We start from the raw sequence: 23,281 nt of genomic DNA on the forward strand, positions 1-23,281 counted from the left end.
GGTTTCAAACCAACTTGGGCAATGTAGCAAGACCCTGTCTCAAACACACACACACACACACACACACACACACACACACACACACACATCTTTGTATACTACATCTGTCTATGCCAGTCCCACCATCCCACCCCTCCACCAGGGATAGGTAGATAGTAGGAACTCAGTAAATGTTTGTATTAGATGGATGGTAATAAAAAGCATAGTTTAATTTCTAGCATGTTAAACTGATATCCAAAGTCACCACTACGTTTTACAGCCAACAGAAGGCCTTATTATGTTTTACAGACAAATGAGATCTCTGCAGGTGTAATTTGCTTTCACTTAAGTGAAGACCATCATTCCACACTGTTTGCATTGTTAGTAACTAGAATGCTAAATGCTAAGGCAGATGTGGGAATACAGTTGCATTGCTGTTCACAGTGACATGTATTCCAGGGTCCCTATGTACACTGGGTGGCTTCTCCTTTCAGCAAACAGGCTCCACTACAAAACAAATCACCACTTCCAAGGGAAATTAGTCCCTCTCCAAAGCCAGGTATCCTCATGGTCAACAGACTTAAAATGTGGAAAACAAGATTTGAGTTGACGAATTATCAGACTGAGCAGAACCTGTGTGTTAGGAAAAGTGGAGCTCTCGATGCTGGAGCAGCCAGGGATAGGACAGAAGGCTCTTCTTGCTCTCCTGCAGATGTGGTCAGTCAACTAGAGTGCAGGTGCTAGAGCCTGGGCCTATGCTGCTGGAGAGAAGGAGCAACTTCCACAAAAACAAATCTACCTACTGGTGGGTAGAATCTTCTAGATAGGTACAATCCAGAAAGACTTAGCAGTTTTCAGCACATCATTCATTCGTTCAGCAAATGTCTGCTAAGGCTCTACCTATGCCCAGTGTTGGACAGTGAACAGAACAATAGTCACCTCACACAGAGCAGGCGTTCTAGGGACAGGCCATGCAAGAGGAATGACTCAAGGAGCAACATTGTGATGCGGTGGGTGGCATAGGTTTCATGGTGAGAAGTAGGACAGGGCAAGGTAGCTGTTTGGTCCAGGGGAAAGGGGAAAGGATGACTAAGGAGGGAACAGTTGAACAGAGGCCTGGGTGAGAATGGGAATGAGTGTAGACATGCTGTGTTTGAGAACTGGCAAGGAAGTCAGTGTGGCTGCAGCTGTGTGAGGGAGGGGACAAGTGTGAATGGAGCAGGTCACATAGGTGCCTGGGGACCAGATTGCATTGGTCCAGTGCATCCTATGGGGAAGATGGCTTCCAGCTTTATACTGAGAGAGAGGGGACACCAGTGTGGGGGACTGAGAGAAGAAGGACTCAAAGTAACTTTGTTTTGTAAAGATCACTTGGACTGCTGGGTGAAGAAGTCCTGGGAACCCAGAAGACAGTCATAACTGTTCTGTGGGGTGACAGTCTGGCGGAGAACTTGGCAATGGCATTTAAACAAAGAAAGATAGTCAATTCAGGTAACTATGAGTAAAATGAAAGTGCATGATGGGAAAGCACAGGAATGGAGCTGCCTGCTGCTGATGGCTAGGAAGGCTTCTCTGTGGAAGTGACCTTGAACTGAGAACTGAATGAGGTACAAGAGTCAGTTATGCATTAAAGGGTGACAGTGGAAAGTATGCCATGTGCATGGTGAGCAGTGCAAAAGCCCTTAGGTTGAATGAATGAACAGTGCGTGATGGAGGAATAGCAAAGGCTACTGTGGCCAGAGCACAGTGAGTCAAAGAGAGAGTTTGAGAAGTAGAGAGAGCTAAGTCTTGCAGAGACATTTGGGTCACGGTGAAGAATTTGTATAATAATCCAACTAAAATGGGTAGGAAGGGATTTAAGTAAGAATTCCATTTTAAAAGTATCTCCCTGGTTTCCTTGTGGAGAATAAATGTAGAGTGAAAATAGAAGCAAAAGTATAATCTTTCCAGTGACGTAGGCAAGAAAGGAGCTCATGGAATGAAGAGTAGACTAAGAGTGGACTTAGGCTATCTCTAGAGGTAAGCCGACAGCATTCATTCATGCAATGCATATGGGAGGTAAGGAAAACCAGCAATGATTTCTAGGTAAGTGATTGAGCAACTGGGTGGACAGTGGTGCCACTTATGGAGATGGTGTGGAATGGGGGAGGGTCAGCTGAAGAAAAGCCATAATGGGGTCAGGGAAATTCAAGGGTTCTTTTTTTTTTTTTTCAGGCCTTGCACTTGCTAGGCAGGTACTCTATCACTTCAGCCATGCTCCCAGCCCTTTTTGCTTTAGTTTATTTTTCAGATAGGTTGCTTTTGCCAGGACCAGTTTCAGATCATGATTCTCCTACCTCTGCCTCCTAGGTAGCTAGGATTATAGGTATGTGCCACTGTGCTAAGCTTGCTTTTTGAGATAGACTCTCGCTGTTCTTGCCCAGACTAGTATCAAACCACAATCCTCCTATTTCTACGTCCCAAATAGCTGGGATTACAGGGCATGACACCATGCCCTTGTTAGAACTCTAAATACTAATATTCAGTAGATACTTCCTTATGGGTGTCTGTATTGGGAAGACATATATTTAGGAGTTATTAGCATGCAAATAGTACTGGAGGCACAGACTAGATGAGACAAGGTATGAAAGTGTTGCAGATAAGGAAGAGAAAGAAGGTAAAACTTTAGAGTGGAGTTGAGGAGAGGTTGCCAGCCATGAGGGCAGAGAGGGCTGGCCTGGTAGGCAGACGGCCATTCAGGGAAGAGAGGCCTCAGAAGCAAAAGAAGAACATGTTTATATTTGGGAGTGTCCAGCTGTGCTGCATGCACCTGAGACATGAGATGAGGACAACAGAAGCCACTGGCTTGGCAGCATGGAGGGTTTTGGTGACCTTGGTCTCATACTGTTAGGGTGAGATAAAGAAGGGCAGTCACCCTTTGGCTGGGAAGCCAAGTTGCATGAGAATTCCATAAAGCCATTTGTGAATGAAAGAAATATACCCATTACCAGCACTGTGGAACAGCTGGAAATGGTTGCATTCCCTGGCATAGGATTTAAGAAGGTTTGGGGTATCCAAAGCAAAGCAAAGAGCCCAGATTTTTCCCTTGTGCTTATTAATTTCCAAGCGTTGGGGATCATGGAATGGAGAGATGATCTGGTGATCATGTGTGTGATCCCTTTATTTTATGCAAAAGGAAACAGAAGCCTGGGAAAGTAGAATTATTTGTTTGTCTTTTGCAGTGTTGCGTATTAAGCCCAGGGTCTGTGCATGGTAGGCAAATGCTCCACCACTGAACCACTCTCCCATCTAGCCCCTGGAAAAATGAAATTATAGAGACAGAGTTGAATCCAGAAATCTTCTAGCCAAATCATATTTAGGTGTTATGATCTGTGGCTCTCTTCTCCCTCTCCCCCAAAGCACAGAAAAATTTGAGAAGATTTGAATTGTGGTCCCTAGGTGGCTTTGCAGGACAGGCGTTCTACCTCCCAAGTTAACTATGGTTTGAGACTATCGCAAGACAGAATCAGCTCCACTGATTGGCTAATTATTTAGGATATTATAGAAAGCACTATTGATGAGGGTTCGAAAAACCAATAATGACTATAGTCAAAGTGTCCTTCCTTCACATTAGATGGGATTTCTGTTTCTCCCCTTGTCTGATTTTAATGATAGAAATGGGATTATTTATGTTCCCATGTAGAGTTTGATCCTCATTGCAAAACTTGACCTTCCTGGCGAAGGAAGGTAGAAGATGTGATTACAACCCAGTCATGCAGAATCTAAGGATGTAGGCTTCCATTGGCACAAACATACTGGAAATGCTCATTCCAGTACTTTTGTCCAGAAGCTCACACAGGACCTGCTTCCCTGACTCACACAGTACACATCTCTTGTGGCTCACAAATGGAGTGGGTTTAAATTGTAGTGCAGTCCTGGAATGGGAGCTAGTCGAGAGCAGATGGATGATATTTGGGGGCAAATGATTGAAGTCAGGGTGACAAAGTACAGAACCAAGAGGGGCCCTGAGTTCAGGCAGGAAACATCCAAGAGCTTTGAGCTTGTCCAAGAACAAACTTCAGAGTCTCGATGCTGGCTGGGTTGGCGGGTGCCTGTTATGCTCCAAGCCCCAGGATTTCTTGGCTAGAGCTCATTGATGAGTCTACTGTGTTTTCTTTTTGATACGGGGTATGAAGTCCAGGCAGCAGTACTTTTGGTATCCAGCACAAAGCTTTGATCTACAAACCAATGAAAAAGTCAGAGCTAAGTAGATTTTAACATAGATCCAGTGTGAGATTATTTCTTAGGTACTTGCCTTGCCCTGTTTTCCATTCAGTTACGTCTTCTTCTCTGCCTCCTCTCTCACAGATCAGGAACCCCTTAAATACAACACTCACATCTTTTTTATCTTTGTACCACCTCAATACGGGAAACAGTAGATGCTCAAGAAATATTTATCGAATAAATGAATCAAAGAAAAATATAAGTGTGTTCATACTACTGTGTTTCAGGACTATGTATTTACATAGCTATCTTTGCAAATAATGTGAGTTTGTTAAAAAGTGAAAATAAAAAAATTATGGTAGTGTTAATAGTTATAACTGGAACTTTTTTGCACTTTAATAATCTCTATGTCAACAAACCTGGAATTAGCTGTTGTTATTATTACTATTCCTAGTTTTCAGATAAGGACATTGAGGCTCAGATAAGCTGTCAGAAGTACATGCTTTCCAGTGTACATCTGGGATTTGGACCCAAGTAGACTTCACTGCAAAACCTGTGCTCTTTTCAGTGTGCCAGTAATTGAATGGAAACCAACAGCAATAATAAGATCTCACTGAGACGATATTTATTGGATTTTGCTGAATTATAAAGGAATAATCTTCTTTATAAAACAGAAGTGTATGAAGTGGAAATATAATGGCCTGCTCACATCGTTTTATTAGTGTTTGTTAATTGTACAAAGGCCTCTTATATCATTCGTGACATTTAAAAAATTGTGTTTATAAAAAGGATGCACATATATAATGTTTTTAAAAGAATTAAAACTGGCTCACGCCTGTAATCCTAGCTATGCAGGAAGCAGAGATCAGGAGGATAGTGGTTTGAAATCAGCCCAAGCAAACAGTTTTTAAGACCCTATCTCAGAAAATAAATAGATAAATAATTAAAAACCCACCAAAAAAAAAAAGGGGCTGTAGGAATGACTCAGGTGGTAAGAGAGCCTGCCTAGCAAGCATGATGCCCTGAATTCAAACTCCAGTGCTGCCAGAAAGTAAATAAAAGAATTTAAGGATATATAAGTTAAAATCAAAAGTGAGACTTTTAACTTCCCTCTCATTCCCTGTAAACAACCACTGCAACCAATTTCTTGTGTATTTTAAAAATCATGCTGCATTCAGAGGCAAAGAAAAAGTATATGGGGGGTGTGTGTGTGTGTCTGTGTGTATCATCTTTGGGAAATCGATTTTTAAAATAATTTTGTTTCTAGCCATTCCAGTTACCTTCAACTTCCTAAATGACAAATATTTCATCCTGTGACATATGTAAATTAAATAAATGTAGATTGTTCATGATGTAAGTTTCTCCCGAGGCCTCCTGGCAGGCAGGTCCCTTCAGCTGACAAGTGAGTGTGTAAGGTCACACAGTCAGTACAGAGGGGCGAGCAAGCACCAGTGAGAAACCCAGTGTGGTACTTTGTCTCTATTCACCCCAATGCTGCAAAGCAAAATGAGACCAAGGGAATGCAAGCTACTGTAACTCAGGTGAAAACCGCCTTCCAAGAGTGTAACTGCATGGGAATTAACATTTAGGCAAATTCTTACTCACGTTTCCATACCTCTAAATGGAACAGAATGAGAAGACTAAATCAACAAAACCTCCTTCTCTCAAAAACTACAAAGGAAACATTCTTGAGACATGACTAGCAGTGACGACATGCTGCTCATCAAAACCCAGGTATATCAGCTTTCCAAATCTAGAAGGCAAGTCAGAAATAAAATACTATTTAAAACTCATTTTTATCCTTTAGGAGGTGTTTATGGTGGGCAATCTAATACGTTAGATTTATCTGATTGATTGGATTTCCTATTTTATGTTGTATTTTATGTCAGGGATTTAAAGCAGACATGTTCCAGCTTAAGAATCCTAATGTCTGTCCAAAAGATATGGATTTTTGATGCCACTAATTTATCCATATATAAATTATCATTTATCCATTTATTTATTTATCAAATAAATATTTATCCAAATATTTTTTATTTGAGTGCTTAAAAGTGCTATTAGAATCTATTTTAAGCAGAGGTCAGCAGTGCAAAAAGCATACTTCTATTCTGGTGTTTTGACGATCCTAACTTGAAAAGTAATGGAGTTGTCATCAAAGACAACAGACTGAGTCTTATCTAGGCAGGAGTCCCAGTCCTTTTCCTGTCACAGAGGCCCCTGGAAGTTAGAGTAAGGCAGAAAATCACCTAGAATTAGAAGTCGCGTTCTTCTCTACCAAAACAATTTCCCAATCTCCTCGGTTATCTGTGTAAGACTTCCCAGAGCTCTTATATCAGTAAGCACTAGCAACCTTTCTTGAATCATTTTTTCACCCTCTTATTCCTGTGTGCATGTAGAGATTTTAATGGGAGTCAGACATTGTTCTTGAACAAATCGTTTCATTCAGTCTTTTTTTTTTTCCAAATGAATCCATTGAATACCTATGACATTTGAGACAGTGAGGCAGAGACTGGAATATAATACTGGACAAAACAAAAAACCACTCTCATGAAACATATTGTAATATAAGGTAGAAAATAAAAGATAAATAAGTGCACCAGTTGAGTGTCCCTTATCTAGAATGCTTGGGAAAAGAAGTGTTTCAGCTCTTAAATTTTAGGATATTTGTATCTACATAATGAGATAGCTTAGGAATGGAACCAAAATCTAAATAATAAGCTCATTTATTTCACAATACATCTTATGTACAGAGCCTGAAGGTAATTTTATACATTTTTAGTATACTTGCATTGCTTTTTTTTTTTAAGAGATGAGGAGTCTTTCTATGTTTCCCAGGTTGGCCTTGAACCCCTGGACTCAAGCAATCTTGTTGCCCCAACCTCCTGAGTAGCTGAGACTATAGGCATATACCACCCTGCCTGCCCTACGCCTTCATTTTAACTGATCAGTTACATGAGGTCAGGTATGGAATTTTCCACATGTAACATCATGCCAGCACTTAAAAAGTTCTGGGTTTTAGACCATATTGAATTTCAGATTAGGGATGTTCAACCTGTGTAAAATATCAAGTACAATGAAAAATAACTCATGGTATGAGCCTTGAGAAGGAAGAAAGGAGGGACAATCTGGGAAGGCCTCTGTCACAGCTGCACAGAGGGTATAATGAAATGAGAGAGGCAGTCATGTGTTCTCTGTGGTCCGAGTGCTCCAGTCAGAGACTATACAAGAGCAAAAAGCTGTATATGGGGCAAAAAGTAATAGAATCAGAGCTCTTCAACCTAATAGGGTCCTTGGGACCAGTCACTGATCAGTATTGCCCTTAAATGAGGTGTCTGAGGATGGAGTCTTTCAATTTGCTGATGCAAGTGAAGAGTAAAGTGGGAAATGCAGTTCTTTGAGATAATTTTAGAAAATCACTGTAGACCCCTAGATTCTCATTGTGACTCTAACATGCAGGACTGACTGTATGGCTCACCAGTGTGGTGTTGCCATGGCTACAGCTCTGTATTGAGATGCTAGATAAGAGAACCAGACTGCAACGTACCACCAGTGTGGCCTCATCCAGGTTTGAATGTGCTGAGCTGGATGATCTTATACATGGCACTTACCCTGCCCAAATCTTATTTTCAGCATCTGGAAAATGAAGAAAACCCTGTTCTGTAAAACAGAAAATGTTATGTAGTTCAAATGAGCAGGTGACAAGTATAAACTATAAAGCATGATGCGATTTGAAGCTGTTATAAAACTTACAGAGAATCCAGGACCAAGTTAAACCTAACAGTTTTGACATCTTAAAAATATGAAAGACTATAAAAGTAGTGAAAATATTTATTTTAGTTAACTTGCGAATTAGGCAAAGGATTATTTTATGATTATTCTGAGCATGCATGGCACTTTAAAGGAAGGATAACAACTCTACATCAAGTTCAGCCTGTAGTTAAGAGATAGCCTGGAGCAGGGGACAAAGGGAAGCAGTATTTACTGAACACCTCTTCTGTAGGGGTGAAAGTATTGACTGAGTAACATTTCCATGACGATGTTTGAAAACCAGTAGATCGAAAGCCAGTAGACTACAGGAGGCAAATACCTAAATCCCAGGAGAGAATATGATGTGTGCAACACAAGAAAATACAAGGGTCTCTCATGGTCCAAAGAATGGAAGAGTTTTGTTAGGGGAGAGAGAGCAACAGAAAAGATGTCTTGAAGAGGTGGAATTTACATCATGCAGCTAGGGATGGGCAGGGCTCTGAAAGTTGGGTAAGAAAGCCAGGTGTAAGGCAAAGGCACAAAAATAGGAAATAAAGAACATTCCAGTGAAAATATGGTTCGGTTTGACTGGAACAAAGATTAACATGGAAGAATTATGGTAACATTTATTGAGTGCTTTCTGCAGTGTCCTAAGGTAATTTCTTCAGGTAATTGTCATAGTAACCCTATGGTTTGCATTTTGTTTGCCCTATTGTATGATGAGTAATGTGGGCACCAAGAGGTTAAGTAAATTGCCCAAGGTCATCCAGTGGCTGAGGTAAAAGCTGAACTTGAAACTCATTCAAGAATCCAAACTTTAAGCCACCGTGCTTTGTGGGATTCCCAGGGGTCTGAGATAAGGCTGACAGTCTCCTTTGAGGATAGCCTTACCATGGAGGTGTTAAGGAAAAGACATTAAGTATACTCTTGATTCAGTGTACCAATGTTCCCTAAAATAGGTACATGAGCTACTGATGGGATGATAGATATTTCAGATGGTATGTTGACCAACAAAAAGTTTAAGGTTATATATTTAGTTTAATACATATTAGAAGAACTGGTTTAGCAAGTCAAAACCTAGATCTCACAGAAATTGTTGCTTAGAATGTTGCTATGTTTTTCAAAAAGTGTGTCAATTTAAAAAAAAACTTCATTAAAGGAGTTTATGCAATGGCTGAGTATGATGGCATGCCACTGTAATCCCAGCTACTCAGGAGGTGGAGATAAGAGGATCTAGGTTTGAGCAAGACTGGACAAAAAATTAGCAAGACTTCATCTTCATGCCTATAATCACAGCTATGTGGGAAGCATAGGTAGAAAGATCTTAGTCCCAGGTCAGTATGGACAAAAGTGTCAGACCTTATCTTAAAAAATCATCTAATTGGGTGCTGGTGGCTCACACCTATAATCCTAGCTACTTGGGAGGCTGAAATCAGGAGGACTGTAGTTGGAGGCCAGCCTGGAGAAATAATTCACAAGACTCTATTTCCAAAATAACCAGAACAAAATGGACTAGAAGAGTGGCTCAAAGTGGTAGAGTACCTGCTTTTCAGGCATGAACCCCTAAATTTAAACCCTAGTCCCATCAAAAAATAACAACAGCAATAATAATAACACTAATCTGAAGCAAAAAGGGCAGGAGGTGTGACTCAATTAGCAGAGTGCCTGCCTAGCAAAAGCAAGGCCCTGAGTTTAAACCTCAGTACCAACAATAACAAAAGAGAAAAAGGGAGAGAGTTCATGAAAGAAAAAGTAAATGATATCATTCTTTTTGACAAATCTTTTGTCTTTCACAGATTCCTTTAATGAAGCTTTTCTTTAATTTGCTTGGATGGATGAAGTTTTGGGAAGTGCTAGATGGGCAATTAGAGCTGCTAGAATAAGAACACCATGTCCAAATATACTCTTTAAGGAAATTAATCTTGTCTCATCATTTAGGATCAATTTAAGGTATCAGCAGTGGAATATGCAGAGTCCAGTTGTAACAGTCAATGGCCAACAAAGAAAACAGGAGTCACTCAAAGTCATATAAAAGAGAATTCAGAGTAGGAAATGCATAGATTATTACTTAAGGGGTGAAAGAACTGACAAGCCAAAGGGGATCCATTAAGGTCATTTCTACCCCTAAACTGGAGGGACAACTGGAAAATGTAAGGTTGGAATCCATATGCTAAGGTCATTGGCAAAAGCTGGAATTTTATGGGAGCCATGGAGCCATGATAGAGCTATGGAAGAAGATGCAGCCAGAGCTTAGGTGACATCAGCTAAGGCAGAGAGGGAAAAAGGGAGATATCCACACTTCTCCCTCCATCCAACTCTCCAAACTCTCCCTGCAGTATCCCCCATTAGACCCTACCTAGGAAATTCAGTACAAGTCAGTGAAGAAGAAGGGCCTCACCTAACGCTGAGTCTCTGGCCCTGATCTATTTAGGCTACAATTATGGAGGAAGCAGTAGAAGCAGGATGCAGATGGTGTATTCCAGAGGCCCTGACAGATAAAAGGACAGGATTTGCTGTTGCTGAGAAGGGACAGGTCATGTGGAAGGATCATGTGAGAGAGAGGAGTAAGCTGCAGTCAACTCTAGACTCAGCCTTCATCTCACGTGTGGCATTTCATTACCGGAAGCCCCATTCCCCTTCATCCCATTTCTGTTCACATTCTTGTTCCTGTTTTGTTTTATTTCCTGCTGTACTCAAATTTGTCCAATCACATATCAATAGCAATTCTATTTATGATGGCCACAGGCATTTTAAGTATTTTCCAATCATAATGCAACTTTCCTGTACAGCTTCCTCCACCTGCTTTCTGAAGCCTCGGGTTCTCCAACATTCTTATGGGTCAGAGAGGCAGGACTCGTCATCATAAGCATCTCATAGACGACAGGGTCCAAATTGCAGAAATTGTGCATGTATTACAGTCTTCTGGTATTTATTGAAAAAAGGACAACTGACAAGTTTTTAAATCAAAGGCCACTTTAAGCCTTAGTGGGTAGCAGATGCTAAAAATACTCCAAAGTGTTGTTTTAAGGGAGAAATCTCTGAAAGTTTTCAACTCCTAAAATGGGGAATTTTTTTGAAGATGGTTGTGAATATTTAGCACTGGCTCAGTTCACATTGTTGTACCTGGAAGGATACTGCTCTGCTTTCTGGAACTTCATGCCCCTGGAGAGTTTCAGGGAAAATTAGAGAAGAATTTCAACCAGAAACATTTGTTCTTTTGGTTGCTCTCCCTGGTTTCCTAGGACTTGGTTTTTATGTCAGCATGATCTTGGCTGAGGAAGAATTTATCCTTCTTGGCATTTTCCTCAATTAAGAATAACAGTCTTAACTGCCTTTTTGCAACCCTGCTCAAGACTTTTCTGATATCCCTCTGGGGCAGGGATAGGGGGTTGTAAAAGACATGAGCAGGACTTTGGAAATGTGCAGGGTAGTGAAGACTGGCTGGCAGATCTTACCTTCATTGGCATTGTTAGAGCCAGTAGGCTATTTGGGAGGTACACCTTACCCAATTCCTCCTTGACACCTCAATTTCCTGAGTGTCCTGGGCACAGGCCTTGCTGCTCCTTGGAAGGAAAGAAAGCAAAATCCTACGGTGGAGTCGACCTGGACAGTCACCACTCCAGGCATATGAAAGAAAAAGATGAAAAACACATTCCATATGGACATATAGACTTTGAAATCTCTACTGTTAAAAAACTGTGACCTAGTCATTACCAATTTGAGGAACAACATTTTATATCTTAATGCAATCTGGGAAGAAGTGAAACAGTGGTAAGGAGGTTGAGCCATCAGATCTTTGAAAAACAGGACATTGGGCTGGAGGAGTGGCTGAGTGATAGAGTGCCTGCCTAGCAAGCATGAGACCTGAGTTCAAACCCCAGTACCACCAAAAAAACAGGACACTGACTTTACAGTATAAAGATCTGCAAGTGCTGAAGGACATCCAAAGACTTGAGTCATTGAAAGTCCAGGACTGAGCATATGGTAGATCTCAGTAACTTCCTACAGATAGAATGTGTGATTGATTTGAGAGACAATTTCTTGTAGCAATACAATTCATGTATGATGTGCTTGTGGCCTGCAACTTAAGTAGTGAACTATATTTAAATTTCAGACCATTTCTTGTTCTGCTTTATGGATCTTCATTTGCCATTGATCTTTGGCATTGATCTTTGGTATTCAGTCTTACCCATTTCTTATTTTCCTATTTTAACAGAACTTATTCTTCTGCTATTTTCACACTCATTTATCACCTCCCTCCTTTTCAAGGTAAATATTCTGAAATGTAAATATATAATGTTGATTTTAAAACCATTTCTATAGTCTTGTTATTTGCATGGCTTTCAAAAAATCATGATGGGTTAAATACTTAAACATCAAAGGTCATTTCTATTGACCTCTTAATACCAAAACTTCAAAATCTTCTATACACAGTAAATTTAAAAGGAACTAATGTAATTCTTCAACAAACAGCGCTTTCCAAAAGGTCAGGAGGAGATTTCTGGTTTTCCTGGTGGCTCTTACTGGAGCTGGTTTGATAGCATTAAATTGGCTTGTGGTGGATGAACAGTGTGTTTTAGCATACACTCTGACTTTTCCACTTAATGGAGACCAACTATGAGATGCAGGGGAATTTGAAAGCAGTCCTTGATTTACTTAAGTTGTCATCATTTCCCTTCACAAACTAGAAGATTCCCTGATTGACACCATCCAGGGGTTCCAGAATGAAGAAGTTACTCTACTTATTTCCATTCAAGTAGAACTAACTAACCAAGGAACAAAACATGAGTCTAGGGCTTTTGGTGAAAATGTTTCTTTTTAGATCCTTAAATTTCATAAGATCAAAATTACTGCTTGTATAATTTCTCTGAACTGAGTTGTCAAATACCTAGTTTACCTCCCAGATCACTGTGAGATTAATGGAAACAGAAGAACTATAAAGTATTTTGTAACCCTTATGTTCCATACACAAATGAGGTCTTGCTTTTATTGTGACTTATCAGCCATACAAAGAATCTGCCTTTGGGTAAATTATGGCCTTTGGGTAAGTTTTTGCTTTGATGCTGGTTGAAAGCATTTCCATTTGGGCTGTTGTTGATGGGAAAAAATAAAAAATCAGCAATTCTAGAGGGAAAGCAGAGCAATAAAATTAAAGAAACTAATAGACTGAGGGCAGAGGGGGAGACTGAGTGTAAAGATTAGCTATGAATAAACAAAGAGGCTAAAGGAAGGGACAGAAATGAAATCAACATTTTTCTTTAATTGACCAAAAATATTCCTGGGTGTACATCATTTTGCAATATAATGGAGGTATGCTGGGAGGCTGAATTTTAAAATACAAATGTAAAATGTTTAGAAGAGCCTTCATTTCAACTATTTTAGGAACTGTTGTGATTTAGACCTCATAGAGTCATTAAAGAGCTTCTATCCATTTAAGTAGGTGCCATCAACATAATCACTGATATCAATACTTTAACAGTCATTTGTCATTAGAGATCTCTAGAGTTTTGGTAATTTGGGGAGGGTTGAAGATGCTGATCTGATCTTCATCCAGTTTATCTTATTTTAAATTCTTTTTAAAAGATCAGTGTATCATGGTTTCCTGGAGAGCGCACCATCTGAGTATAAAATTCATTTTAAGGGCTGGCAGAGTGATTCAAATGGCAGAGCACTTGTCTAGCAAGCACAAGGCCCTGAGTTCAACTCCCCCAGTCCCACCAAAAAGAAAAAAAAAATGAGGTTCACAGTGATCACTGGTCCTACCATTGTGTGATATTTCTGCCAGAAACCTAAATTTCCAAGGAGTAAATTTCTGGTTCGAGCTGAGGTCCCCCTTTCTTCAGGATGAGTACTCAAAGAAGTCATCCTGAAATCTAGTACCTTCCAAAGTTCTTAACTTTAGAATTATGATGTCATGTATGCTAGAAATTTCTACACACCAGTCACTCTTATTTAATCTCCACAGCAAATCTACGAATCGTACTATTATCCCTCCACTTTTAGACGAGAAAATTGAAGTACAGTTCAGAGAAAGTTCAGTAACTTGCTCAGGTAAGACAGAGCTGGGTTGGCAGGTAGGCGAGGTAGATTCTTAACCACTGGACTGTAGGACTGTACTGTTTTTCTAAGCTAAATATTTGCATTTCCTAACTTCTGAATCAGCAACAAATTAATGTGTATTTGTCTTTATCTCAGCCATACTAAAACCTAAGCCTGAGAAAGGCTAAGATGCAAGGGTGCACTAAAAATTGAAGGCAAGAGAGCACGTTTTAGGAGGAAAGATAAAAACATATTTTTATTACCCTCTATTTAAGAGATTTGTGTAACAAAATGACAAATAGGTTGTCAAAAAGTAAAACTTTCATTTCCAAGCCTAAGTGTCTGCCAATATGTGGTTTAAAAAGAGAAGGCTTTCCCTTCTAACAAGACAGGTTAGTTTTAATTTGTGGTACTTGTACATCTTGTACCTGAGAAGCACTGGATATTCGTAACAATGTGTCCTAGTTAGTTTGAAACAAAACAAACAAAACCCCAACAAAACAAAACCCAAAGGGAAGACTCCCCTCTAGGCAAGAGAAAATTCTTTCAGGGATGGACTGACTTCTCTTGTCTAGGTGCCATGATGGCTGCTTCAAAGTCAATGTGATCTCTGCAGCTGAAATACTTCCCCTCCAAGTACTAAAGGGGTTCTTGAACTCTGGCCTTTGGCCAAGGACATTGAAAAAACCAGCTGGAAAAAAACCCCATTATTCTGCAGTGATTTGTAGACAGTGTGCCAGTAGCTTTCCAATACTAGGAACTGTATGCAGGATGCTAGCAACTTTCAAATATAAACCTACCTACTCTGCTTTGCTCTACTGCACTTGACCTTGATGTTGTGATTTTCACAAGCTGCATGCGGTCCTGCATCCAATAGGTCTAATAGTGCCATTTTTTAGCAGCTCAGATCACTGGCATTTTTTAGCATAAGAAAGTCTTTTAATTCAGGTAGATATGTTTTTAGATAGTGACATTGCACACCTGACAGACTGCAGTTGTGCAAATATAACTACCAAATTATTCATGTGACTCACATTGTTGTGATACTTTATTGCAGTAATTTTTTGGGGGCATATGAGTGTTTTATTTTCTCTTCAGTACATTACCACCCGCTCCAGTTACTCACTTAAGACCACACAGCTAGAAGTAGAAATAGAATTGTACTGGGGCTTTTCTTGACCCGTTTTTGGAGCTTGGAACTAAATAAACATGACAACTTTGCCTCATTAGAACAGATTGTTAATTTCTGTAAAACTCTTGGAAGGAAGCAGTCCACAGCAGCCCACTCTCCCTTCTTACCTTAAACTTGCAAACGGTGCTAGAGAGAATATTTTTGGAAATATTTGAATTCCTATCTACTATCTATACCAGATCCCAAATCCTTCTCCCCATGCCATAAATCTGTGTGTGTGTGTGTTACTAGGGTTTGAACTCTGGGCCTATACCTTGAGACACTCCACCAGCCCTTTTTTATGATGGGTTTTTCAACATAGGGTCTCACCAACTATTTGCCCAGGCTGGCTTTGAACCTCTATGCTCCTGATCTCTGCCTCCTGAGTAGCTAGGATTACAGGCATGAGCCACTAGTACTTGGCACCATGCCATACACTTTTAAAACAAAAGCAAATGAAACCTGAAAACAACTAAAAACTGGCCTAGAAAGGCTGAGAGTGTAGTTCAGTGGTAGAGCTGGGTTCAATCCCTAGAATCACAGGGAAAAAACAAAACAATGAAATCTTACAAAAACTGGTCTGGAGAGATTATGAAGTTTCCTTGAACAGGCCCACCAGGTGCTAGGGTAGCAAGAGCCTTGGGTGTTTCAAAAATCTAAACTCACACATACATCGCAGGGTAGTCACCAAGGCCTCACACATAAAAGATGTGAAGCTGAATCAAATTTCACACAGAGGTGGGAAAGTCTATGCCTTCTCCACATGCACATTTGTTTCTTCCTCCATTCCAATCTTCATCCCTACATAGTCCACACCTAGTTTGACAACGAGTACATTTTCTAGCTGGAATGTAGGGAGATAAGTAAAACAAACCTATGTTGAAAATATCCAGGCAGCAAGATGTCTTAAAGATTCTAAATAAAAATGGAGAGTCGGGTGTATGGTGGTACATACATACCTGTAATCCCAGCACTCAGGAGGCTGAGGCAGGAGCACTGTGAGTTTCAGGCCAGCCTGAGCTACACAGGGAGAGTCTGTCACAAAAAAGGAGTGGCGGTGGTTATTTTGTGTATGAATGCTATCATTTCAGATGATGAAATGATCACCTCTGGATGAACAGAGGTATTGATTAGAGAAAGCAACTCTCCCTCTCCCCCCCTTTTTTGGGCAGTATTGAGGTTTGAACTCAGGGTCATGCACTTGTTAGGCAGGTGTTCTACCACTGTAGCCATACCTTCAGCCCTGTTTTTTCGCTTTGATTATATTCAAGATGGAGTCTCATATTTATGCCTGGACTAGCCTGGACATTATCCTTCATATTTAGGCTTCCCACCTAACTGGTATGACAGTCATGCACCACCACGCCCAGCTTTTTTTATTGCTTGAGATGTGGGGTCTTGTGAACTTTTTACTTGGGCTGATCTCCAACCACTGTCCTTCTGATCTCCATTTCCAGAGTAGCTAGGATTGCAGGCTGAAAAGGCCCATTTCTATAGATGCTTAAAAGAACTTGGTTCAGCACAGAGTGAGGTGGCACAGGTCTGTGATTCTAGTCTGTAATCCCAGGACTCAGAAAACCAAGGCAAGAGGATCATGAGTTCAAGGCCAGCCTAGGTTACATAGCAAGACCCTGTCTCAAACTCCCTCAACCCACCCCCCATACACACACAAAGCAAAAGATTTTGTTCTATGTATGTCAGAAAACACAAATACAGTTACTTTTCTAACCTGAATTTCCTGTCTACTTTAGCTGGACCCTTTAAGGTAACTTTAAATCATATGTTTTAGTTTTAGTAACTAGAATAGGATATGATTTTAGATTCTAGGGCTGCAATTACTTTTCCAAACTATCAAGATCTCTACCTCAGTAGTGTTTATGAGGGTTCTGGGTACCAGGAATTGAGGAACCAAAGGTGGGAGGGAAAAAAAAGTACTTGTCAGTTTGAAAGTCATACAGTTTGTCCTTTTATAATGAGATAAGGAGAAAAAATGAAGAGCCCTTAGTAAGCAAGAGTCTTCTAGGATCTGGCATTTGGGAAAGTTGTTCAGTTACAGTACATTTCAACTGTTTTTCCATGGCAGAACATCCAGCAGAGACGTGGGAACTCACATGCCTAAAGTCAGGTTACTCTTATGTTCCCTAACTATGTTGCTTGCAGAACTGTTGTTGCTACAGAAGCTGGCTGTGCCCCAGACAAATGGGGTGCTAGTTTGTTCCCACAAATCTTTATCCCAGTCTTCATCGCAAGAAGGACACTGCCATTGTGCTCTCAGCCAGGCTCTTGTCCAAGGTTCCTGGTTCAGTTGACCACATCCTGCTCAATACAACTCTTGTCATCACAGCTTGAGATATGATGACTAATTTCAGCCCTAGGAACCTGGTGGTGAGCATTGAGGGGACAAGTAGCCAATTTGTTTGTGACATTAAGATGATTCTTTCTGCACTTGATGAGATGATAAGGAAACCTGCAGACCCTGATCTGGTGATATTTATCATAGGGATATTGTAATAGTTTTTCAGGGTCCAGGGAGTCGATGTAACTGCCTTCCATGCTGAAAATAAAGGAGCTGATTCCAACTGCTCGGCGGAGAAGCGCTCTCCCGACAGCTGCCTTCAGCCCACAGTCACACCCTGGCAACATTCACTTCCAGCCGGGTGCTAGAGCTATTGCAGTGATTTTGAAATGAACCTGCAGGTGTTTCTCTGAGGTGTGCCTTTGTGGTTACGTGGGGCTCATTTATGATCCTAGTATAAACCATGAATTTCATCTCAGCAAGACCATGCTGGGAATGAAGACTTAGAATTTCCTTCCTGGCCTGGTCACAGTGCCCCTCTTCCATCATTCCAGGCCTATTAGAGGCTTGTCCATGTTGCTCTCTTCTCTGTCTTATACTGATCTGATTAGTAAACATTCAAAGAGAACTCAGTGAGCAGCTGCTCAAAGCTGCATTCTCATAGCAGTGCTTCTTAAACTCTTGGGATCATGGGCCCTTTTGAGAATCTTATGAAAACCACAGCTGTTGTCCCCAGAAAAGTATTCAGACACAGAACAGTTTGTCTACAATATTGTGACCCTCTGAAACTAATGCCTGGTCCCCGGAGTAAGAACCCTAGCTTATTAGCTTTAAAGCAAAGGATGTTGCTGGAAATGCAGGCTCCTTCTAACTCATACTTTCCCGTCTGTATTAGACAGTTTTCCCTTGCTACAATAAAATACCAGATACTAGATACTTTATAAAGAAAAGAGGCTTGTCGAGTTCATGGGTTTAGAGGTTGGAAGTCCACAATTGCACAGCTGTGATTCAATAAGGTGAATGACATTATGGGAAGTAGGGGAGCCATCCTGTGGAAAGCATGAAGGACTTGGGGCCAAGCCTCGTCTTTTATAACAACCCTCACATAAGAGTCAAGAGAACTACCCAGAAGGGTTACCCAGAAGGTAACCCAGTGACCTAGTTACTTCCAACACTGCCACATTGAAGACCAGGCTTTCAGCATATGCACCCCTGGAGAACACTCTTACACATATGCAAACCATTGCACCGTCCCATGATGCAATGAAAACTATGGTCTCAGATCCTCATGGTCTCAGATCATATCAAGTGCTCCAGCCATCTTAAATGCATTTGAGGCAGGAAGATGGAAGATAAAGATTCTTTATAAGGATGTTTTCTCTGAGTACATATAAAACACGCCAATGTGCAAGACTGACTCCCTGGACATATGGCAGTTAAAGAGGTGGTCACCATCTGGAAATTCTTAATAAGTTTATGTTTGAATTTGTTTTATAAGTGAAGTCTAATGGGACAAAAGCCCCAGGTCACTCAGGGTGGCACCTCCTGCTTCCTATCACCTCCTTGGGACCAGATCTACACTGCTGGGTTGTCTCCCCTTGACACTATGGGTCTACCTAGTCTCCCCCTCTCCATCCACACCTAGTGATTACTGCAGTCCACTGCCCCAGGCACATGGCCCAAGAAGGGTCATTGTCAGGCAAGCATATCCCATGGCATCTTGGGGCATAGCATGATGGAGGTGGTCCCTATCCTGAGCTGGCAGCACCCCAACAAAGAAAAACAAATCGTTGGAATGGGCAGATCACTCACCTTTGATATAGTAGCCCAGAATGTTCTAATTCATGGAGGTTGCATTACCCCCAGGGGTCACTGGTCTGCAGTGTGTTGAAGCAGCCAGACTGTAGAGAGAGAAGATGCCTGACTTAACTACCATCTCCCCGCTAGGGCACTGAACAAAGATCTGGCTGTGTGCAGGAGGGGGAGCCTAGCAGTCCTGTGGGCTGCCTTGCTGAATCTCTGAGGTGAGGGAATTGCCTGGCTTATATATCTGTGTACTTGAGTGAGCAGCATAAAATAGCAAATAAAAATCACCATGACAGTTTAAGAGAGAGATCCCAGAAGAAATGATTAGCTTTATAGTTAATATCTTTAACAGCACCTTTTTCCTGCTTTTGCAACAAGGAGCTCTCCATTTGCTTTCTGGACTGTATCCTCCAAATTATGTAGCCTTCCTTTTATGTCTCACAGGCCAGTCACAAAAGCTGCAAAAGATACTAAGAAATATAGTCTTTATTCTGGGCAACTGTGCCCAGGCAAAAATCAGTTTTGTTACCATAAAGTGGAGACAAAGGATATTGGAGTAGATAACCAGCAGTTTCTATCACATAAGAAAACACTAATGCCAAGTGCGGTGACTCAACCCTGTAATCCTAGCTTCTTGAGAAGAGGAAATTGGGGAGGATTGTAGTTCTAGGCCAGCCTGGGCAAAAACATTCATGAGACTCCATCTGAACAGGTAAGTGCCTGTCATCCCAGCTATGCGGGGAAGTGTAAATAGGAGGATAGTGAGACAGGGCAGCTTGAGCATAAAGCCAGACCCTATCTCAAAAACAACCAACAGAAAAAAAGGCTGGTGGAGTAGCTCAAGTGGTAGAAAGCCTGCCTAGCAAGCACAGGCCTGAACTCAAACATCAATACCACCAAAAAAGAAAGAAGGAAGGAAGGGAAGGAAGGCGAAAGAAAGAGAGTAAGGAAAGAAAGAAAGAAAGAAAGAAAGAAAGAAAGAAAGAAAGAAAGAAAGAAAGAAAGAAAGAAAGAAAGAAAGAAAGAAAGAAAGAAAGAAAGAAAGAAAGAAAGAAAGGTAGAAGGAAGGAAGGAAGGAAGGAGGAAAACAGTTCTGAGGCATCACTGAAAGTGTTTACACTTTTAACTCATTTAATCCTAAAAGCAATAGTACTCAGTCTCAGTTTACAGACCAAAAAGCACAGAGTTGAAAAAAAACCTGCCAAGAACACACATGGAGCAAGGGATGGAGCCAGGATTCAACCCCAGGCAGTCTGGACTTCAACTCTGGGACCCTCATCCTTGAGCTCCAGCACCTCTGCAGTCAGCCTGTAGAAACCAGCATATGTGACTTGGTGGGGATATCCTGGCTCTCAAATATCAAATAAAAAACACTGGTCATGGGATCACCTATACCAGACTCAATGTGATATTTGTTTAAACTGCAGCTTCCTAAACTGTAAGCCAGACTACCGTATTGGAATGTCTGAGGGCAGATCACCAGACTCGCCATCCTCAAGTTCCCCCAGCTGATTCTTATAAACTTCAGGAGGTGTTGCTCAAAAGTTTTAGGGCACGGTAAACTTCCTGGGATGAGTGTTGTATGGGAAGTTGTGAGGAACAAATGTTCATATTAATGCATTAGTGACAGTAAAGCAAACGATCTTAATGCAGTGGAGGGGAATTTGGCACCATCTACCCAGATTACAGATGCGGTGGCCCTGTGGGCAGCTGTCCCACCAGCAGACCTCTGTCCTACAGACAGACCTACACATGAATGAAATGACCCATGTGCAAGATTATTTGGTGGCATTACTGATAATAGCAAAATATCACAAGCAACCCAGGCATCCAGTGGAGGAGAGTCATCCAAGTACACTGTACTGCTGTCCAGAGGAACGAGAGAGATCATTAAGTACTGATGGAGGGAAATCCCTAGGACAGGTAAGAAGTGAAGAATCAAGGTGTAGAAGAGTGTGCATGTATAGTTTTTGCAGGTGAGAGAATCTCGTCTCTCCAGGAACAACATGCTGCCCAGGATGTCTAGGGGCTTTGCAAACTCGATCACAGGGCTTGGGATGAGAGGTAGGGGTCCCAGAGGCAGCTCTGGTCCCTTATAGTAAGCCCTGGGTTGCAGAAGACTCCTGACAGCTGTCTTAAAATTAACAGAGGGCCCCTCTACTCTAGGGCTGTGGTCCTGTTCACCAATTCTATGTCAAAGGAAAATGTCTTATTCTATCTCCTGGGTGACGATAGGAGCAACTTTGGAGAGTAGAATTATTCTGAGATTGCATTAACTCTTTCATCCTTTCTGATTGGAAAAGCCCTGCCTCAGTCCTAACTGGATTGTTTGGGGACACACATATTGTTGAAGGGTAGCTCTGTGTGATGCCTCTTGCCTCTTGAATTCATCTCCATCATGACAGGGTATTTTCTTCTGGCCCAAGAGAATACTCTACACTCTTGAGTGGAAACATGAGGGAGTGCTAATAACAGATTGTTCTCTAAAAATAGTCCTCACAGCCTCTCCTGTAAAATAAGGTGTAAAAGTTCAGAGTGAGCAGAGCAGTTTGCGAGGGCAAGAGCAGCACAGACTGTTCCCCTGGAGATTGTCATATACAGCAGGCAGGAAGGCAGACCTTAGAAATAGTCACCAGTGAGAGCAGAGGAACCCAAGTGTCTTCCTTTCCTTAGGAATTCTACCTCCTCAGGAAGCAGGGAGGTTGGATGGTTCAGAGCAAACTCAGCTGCCTCAGGTGCTAAACTCCAGCTGATCTTCGCTCCTAAAACTGTCCATTTGGGAAGCCCAATTAGCCTGGCCCAAAAGACCAAAAATCGTATGTTCTCCCTCATATGTGGACATTAGATCAAGGGCAAACACAACAAGGGGATTGGACTTTGAGCACATGATAAAAGCGAGAGCACACAAGGAAGGGGTGAGGATAGGTAAGAAACCTAAAAAACTAGCTAGCATTTGTTGCCCTTAATGCAGAGAAACTAAAGCAGATACCTTAAAAGCAACTAAGGCCAATAGGAAAAGGGGAACAGGTACTAGAGAAAAGGTTAGATCAAAAAGAATTAACCTAGAAGGTAACACCCATGCACAGGAAAGCAATGTGAGTCAATGCCCTGTATAGCTATCCTTATCTCAACTAGCAAAAACCCTTGTTCCTTCCTATTATTGCTTATACTCTCTCTACAACAAAATTAGAAATAAGGGCAAAATAGTTTCTGCTGGGTATTGAGGGGAGGGGAGAGGGAGGGGGCGGAGTGGGTGGTAAGGGAGGGGGTGGGGGCAGGGGGGAGAAATGAACCAAGCACGTATGAATGCACATATGAATAATAAAAGAAAAATGAAAAAAAAATAAAACTGTCCATATGGGAAGCCCAAGACCTCAAGTTAACACACAAGGAGGCACCTTCCAGAATGAGGCTTCACTGGCCATGGCTTAGCTAGTGTGCTTTGTGGTTAAGGCATAGAGCTGGGTCACCGTCTCTTGGCTTCTGATGTCCACTCATGAGTAACAAACCATGCTTTCCTTGACTGGCCAAGAAGCAGAAGTCCGAAGAAGCCACACACAGGTGACCATTGGCCACTCACCCTTCCTTGTTAGCAGAATTCCTGAAAGAGCGAATTCAGACTGTTATATATGACACATGGATCTAAGATGATTTCCTGCTATGGAGATACAGAACATTCAAGGAACAAACTCATAGCATATTACAAATTGCTATAAAAATGACATTAAGTATGCTCATCCCTACTGAGCAGCCACCCAGCAGGGTTCCATGATTATAAACAGCCCTAGAATTTTAGATCTTATTGTTTTGTTGATGAGTGCACATGGTCCTTGAGCATCCATTGTGGGTGGTCTGCTAGGGGGTTATGAATCAAAGCCATGGGTTTAGGTCTCTGATCAGCCTCTGCATGTTATTTGTGAGCTCTTGACTAATTACTTCTAAACTGAATATTTAATGGCCTCTTCTGGAGTTTTGACAGGAAAATGGCTCCTTGTTTATTCTTAGATGTCATAATAAATCTGCCCTTTACAAACCAGAGG

At 41.4% G+C, this 23,281-nt stretch overlaps 1 protein-coding gene and 1 pseudogene across 2 annotated transcripts in view; one reads left to right on the top strand and one right to left on the bottom strand.

Moving 5' to 3' along the window:
* The window catches only part of Mamdc2 (MAM domain containing 2), a 149,064-nt gene that overhangs the window by 20,555 nt on the left and 105,228 nt on the right, over positions 1-23,281 (top strand). The gene's annotated exons all lie outside the window — the stretch shown is intronic.
* Positions 17,202-17,692, bottom strand: LOC109679733 (gametocyte-specific factor 1 pseudogene; annotated as a pseudogene).

Source organism: Castor canadensis, chromosome 13, assembly GCF_047511655.1.
Source record: "Castor canadensis chromosome 13, mCasCan1.hap1v2, whole genome shotgun sequence".
In the NCBI taxonomy this organism is placed as follows: domain Eukaryota; kingdom Metazoa; phylum Chordata; class Mammalia; order Rodentia; family Castoridae; genus Castor; species Castor canadensis.